Below are 5,852 nucleotides of genomic sequence, written 5' to 3' on the forward strand. Positions count from 1 at the left end.
TCGGGGCGGGGCCCGGAAGAGGCGGGACCACCGGCGCCATCACCGCACGAGGTACTTGTGCTTTGGAGCTGAGCGCCCCGCCCCCAGGGGTGGAGGGAGGGAGGGGAGATGGGAGCGGATTCCAGCCTCGCCCCGCCCCTTGTCCTGGATCGCGTGTGTCGAGTTCTGCCGCACTAGAGGCACCACCTGGGACTGGGGTAGGCAGGCGTCCGCCTTCCACCCTGTGCTTAGCCTCTGTTCATTCTTCACCCGCAGCGGCGCGCTGTGCCTTGCACCCGCCATAGTAGGGTGAGGAGAGGGGTCCACAACGACAATCCCACTCCAGAATGGGCCTGGGATGCTAGGATACGAGTGCTTTCTCACCAGGTGCAATGCTCACCCCCATCCAACCACTTAGCGTTTATCCCACCTTGTTTCCCCTAGGATTCCTCCTGCCTTCGGAAATGCACGGGCAGATGAATGCACACTATGGATGCCTTAACCTGGAAATAGATTGGAGGGGGAGGTGCGTGGGGAGGACAGGACTATAATCTCTGTATTCAGTTATTTGAAAGGGCTGCTCTGTGGTGTTCAGGGATTAGAATTACATTGATGAGACTCCAGAGAGAACTAAAGTGGAAGTTAATTCATTCGACAAGCATTTAAGTGCCCCCTGTATGTGATTAGTTCCTATTTTACACTCTATATATTTTATGAATACATTGTTGTTTGCAGGTTGTCTTCACCCCCTTAGGGTGGGGACCATGTTTTTGCTTTTATTTGCATCCCCAGACCTTAGCACACAGTCTAGGACGTAAAAAACATTTTAAGGAATGCTTGTTTACCAATAGAGTGCCAGGCACTGTGCTAAATCCTGAGATTCAAAGGGAAGGGGGGGAGAAGTATCATCCTCCAAGGATGTTACTTTCTATTACTCAGAAACAACATAAAAATAAATAAAATATATACAAAGTAATTTTTGAAGAGAGGGCACTGGCAAATATGGGGATCTAAGTAATTCTTCTATAGGGAATGGCTCTTCAATCGAACCTTGAAGGGAGCTAGGGAGTCTAAGAGACAGAGAGAAAAAGTGAGTGCATTCCGGTGATGGAAAAGTCTTAAAGAGGTCAGATGCATGGAAGTTTACATTCAATAAGATAACAAAATGGGACATTCATCATGGAACTTTCAGCAGTTAACAAAAGGAGATTTACTTAGCCACAGTAGTAAAAAGAAATACATGATATTCAAAGTTAATACTCTTTAATTTAGCTGGGTTGCCGCTGAGTTGCCCTTGGTTGTGCCCCTCTGCAAGCAGTTTCTGTGACTTAAGGTTGCCAGAAGGATCAAAAGCAAATTCCTTTGTAAGGTATTTGAGCTCCTTTTACAACCTGGCTCCAACCTACTTTTCTAGGCATAATGTAAATTACTTCCTTTGCTATCATGTGTTCCAACCAAAGTGGCCTTTTTGTTTTGTTTTTTGTGAAGCAATGATGGTTAAGTAACTTGCCCAGGGTCACACAGCTATTAAGTGTCAAGTGTCTGAGGGCAGATTTGATCTCAGGTCCTCCTGAATCCAGGGCCGGTGCTTTATCCACTGCACCACCTAGCTGCCTCCTCTTGGTGTTCCTTATAAAGAAGATTTCTTCTCCTTTCTCCATGCCTTTTCACAGACTGTCTTTCTTACATGGCTGGTGTTGGAAGGGATACGTACCAACATCCACCATGTCAGCTGGAATTGGTCCAGGGAACTAAGACTCAGTCTCTTGCCTATTTTCCCAGTCTTCTGAATAAAAAACAGCCATAAGGAGCTCCAGTAGTGTCCTAAGATGTGATCCTGTACTCTACTAATATCAATTAGGCAGCTGTGGGGAGTATAAATAGGAGAGGGGAGAGAACAGAGAGGGAGAGCCCAATTAGGTCATCATCTCATTTCACCTTTCTAAACCTCCACCCCCATATTAAAAGAGGCTGGCATGAATGGCACTATATTTGGGCTAATGAAGAGTGAAACTGAGGCACAGGGACTAGTGGGTGGAGTAAAGAAGGAGCCATTCTAAAATGGAATCAGAATTCAGGTCCTCCATTTCCTCATTCCATCAAATCTAAGTAAATAAAACAGCACATTCTTCTGGCACCACAGGCTGAAGTACCTTTGACTCCCCTCTGCTTCCCACCCCTCTCACTTCCTGAACCTAGGTGGCTATCTAGCTTGCACCCTGACTAATGTTTTTTTGTTTGTTTTTTTTAGTGAGGCAATTGGGGTTAAGTGACTTGTCCAGGGTCACACAGCTAGTAAGTGTTAAGTGTCTGAGGCCAGATTTGAACTTAGGTACTCCTGACTCCAGGGCCAGTGCTCTATCCACTTCGCCACCTAGCTGCCTCCCTGACTAATGTTTTAATTGACCTTTGTACCCTTAGAACTGGCAGCCTTGGGAAGAAAGATGTGAGGGTTGTTATCTGTTGTCTCACTCCATGACACTCCCTAGATCTTCAAGTTGGAGAAAAATCCATAATGTAATGGGGAACTTTGCTCTCACCAACTCAGGACCATTTGTGTGTGTGTGTGTGTGTGTGTGTGTGTGTGTGTGTGCGCGCGCGCACCTTTGGACTTAGGTAAAGATTAGGGAAGGCCTAAGCAAACCCTAAGAGTCTTGATAAAATGCTCCAGCCTAATCTAGAACTTGGTGAAAGTATATGAATTGTTGCTCGTGTTACAGACTTTCCAATGGCAGCAAGAAATGCTGTGCCTGGGTTGAAACCAGATCAAAATCAGTGTCTTTTTGTCTGTTTGTTTGTTTTTGGTGAGGCAATTGGGGTTAAGTGACTTACCCAGGGTCACACAGCTAGTAAGTGTTAAGTGTCTGAGGCCAGATTTGAACTCAGGTATTCCTGACTCCAGGGCCTGTGCTCTATCCACTGCGCCACCTAGCTGCCCCAGTATCTTTTTGTCAATGGGAATATAAGCAGTCCCTAAACATTAAGCCAAAATATGGCCACATCAAATTTGGAGGACAGGAGAAATCCTGCAAGTATAACTGAAGCCCAAATTTTAGAAAAAAAATTTAATAAAACATTTTTATTTAAAGTTTTGAGTTCCAAATTCAATGCCTCCTTCCCTCTCCCCTCCCTGAAGCAATAAACAGTCAGATAGAGGTTATACATGTGCAATTATGTAAAACATTACAATATCAGCCATTTTGTATAAGAAAACACAAAAGGGAAAAAATGAAAGAAAGCAAAAAATAACATGCTTCAGTCTGTGTTCAATCAATATCAGTTATTTCTTTAGAGGTGGATAGTATGCTTCATCTTTAGTCCTTTGGGATTGTCTTGGATCATTGTATTGCTGAGAATAGCCAAGTCATTCACAGTTCTGCATCAAACAATATCGCTGTCACTGTGCACAACTATCTCCTAGTATTGCTCATTTCACCATACATCAGTTCATATAAGTCTTTCCAGGCCTTCCTGAAAACATCTTGCTTGTCATTTCTTGTAGCACAATAATATTCAATCACCATCATATATCACAACTTGTTCAGCCAATCCCCAATTGATGGGCATTCCTTTGATTTCCAATTCTTAGCCACCACAAAAAAGTTGCTATAAATATTTTTGTACATATAGGTCCTTTACTCTTTTGGGGGATGTCTATAGTATGTAAACCTAGAAGTGGTATTGCTGGATTAAAGGGTATGCACAATTTTATAGCCCTTTGGCTATAAATTTAGGTGAGAGGTGATGAGGACTTGAACTAAGCTGGTAGCTGTCTCCGAATGGAGACAAGGAGTCTGATGCAAGAGATGTCCTGAAGGTAGAAATAAAAGATTTGACAACTGATTAAATCTGTGGGGTGAAGGACAATGAGTTACAGGTAATATCAGTGTTATGAACCTGGGAGATTGGAAGGGTGATGGTGACTTTAACAGAAATAGGGAAGCTTGAAAGAGGAGTAGGTTTAGATGGAGATAATAAATGCCATTTTGAACAGGTTTAGCATAAGATAGCCATTTTTTTTTTTTGCGGGGCAATGGGGGCTAAGTGACTTGCCCAGGGTCACACAGCTAGTAAGTGTCAAGTGTCTGAGACCAGATTTGAACTCAGGTCCTCCTGAATCCAGATAGCCATTTTTAAAAGGTTTAATGGACAAATAAATAGTGATGTAGGACTAAAGTTCAGGGTAGATACTAGGGTTGGAAATAGGTAGATAGATGAGAGGGAGAGAGACAGAGAGAGAGAGAGAGTCAGAGAGTCATATGCATAGAGATAATAGTTAAACCCACAAGAACTGATGAGGTTACCAAGAAGGAGAAGATGACTTAGGACAGAACCTTGAGGTACATTCAAAGTTAGGGGGCATGATAATAGATGATAAGCCAGCAAAGGAGAATGAGAAAGAACGTTCAGTCAAGTGAGAAGAGAACCAGGAGAGAGTAGTGACATGAAAACTTGGAAAGGATTTCATCATCACCCCTTTCTTCCTCCCAGTTTCTGGGTATTTTAGTGTACTAGCTTTTGTTTGGATGTATAGTTTAGAAATTTAGGTAGGTTTTATTTTTTATTTTCCTAGAAGGGGTGGTGATAGAAAAGAGCAAAGAGAACCGAAGAGTTACTGATGCTTGATTATAGAACAAAACTGGTACAAGAAGCTTGGTATTTATTATTATTATTAATTTTTTTTGCAGGGCAGTGAGGGTTAAGTGACTTGGCCCAGGGTCACACAGTTAGTATATGTCAAGTGTCACGAGGCCAGATTTGAACTGAGGTCCTCCTGAATCCAGTAGCCGGTGCCTTATCACACTGTGCCACCTACTGCCCCTCAGTTATATTTTAATCTCAAGTGGAGGAGGGGAGAAGAACTGGAATGTCCTTACTACAAAAGCTTACTATTTTTTACTGTTGAAATTGGCTAAAAATAGGTAATAAAATGTGTGTGCTTCTAATCTGCTACCTATGTTTAAAAGCTTTTTTGAATCCCACTAATTAAGAGGCAGAGATGAGTATGATGCTTGAAAGTAAGATCCACTAGTAGCTCTAATTAAATTTCAATTAAATAAATATTTGTTAAATTGTTAAACCCCTCAGCTAGGTGCCGGGCATATAAAGACAGAAGTGATGGAGGTGCCCTTTCACTTTCTATTGGAGGGACATGGCACATATACCTACTAATGATACCTGTGATTGAGTTATATTATAGTCACTTCCTAACATAAGACTATTAATCCCTGAAACAATACATTTCAGTAAACTATACAAACATAGCATAATGTGATATACAGGGTCCCTTGTTAAAATATTCTGGATGTCCAGGGGTTCTCCAAGTTAAGTGGCATAGTAGATAGGGTGCTGAGCCAGAAGTCTGAAAGACCAAGATTTAAATCTGGCCTCAGACACTTAACTAGATGTGTGACCCTGGGCAAGTCACTTAAACCTCTGTTTGCCTCAGTTTCCTCATCTATAAAATGGGCATAATAATAGCTCCTACCTCCCAGGTTTATTCTGAATATCAAATGAGATGGTAGTAAAGCACTTAGCACAGTATCTGGCATATAGTATGCACTAAGTAAATGTTAGCTATTATTGTACTGTTAACAATGGGTTAGTTTCAAAGGTAAGTTTTATCTACATATAAGCAGTTATTAAATAATCAATTCAAGGTTTTTGTTTTACTATCCCCTTTTCAATCCTTTCTGCAACTTTCAAGATTGTTGACCATCCTTGCCTCCTGGACACTCTCTTCCTTTTGGATTTTCAAGATACTGTCCTGTTCCGGTTCTACTCTCACCTTTTTTATTGCTTCTTCTCAGTTTCCTTTGCAGATTCATCAGCCATGGCACTCCCCATAAATGGAGGTATTCCTCCAACACATT

Source organism: Dromiciops gliroides, chromosome 3 (genome assembly GCF_019393635.1).
Source record: "Dromiciops gliroides isolate mDroGli1 chromosome 3, mDroGli1.pri, whole genome shotgun sequence".
NCBI lineage: Eukaryota > Metazoa > Chordata > Mammalia > Microbiotheria > Microbiotheriidae > Dromiciops > Dromiciops gliroides.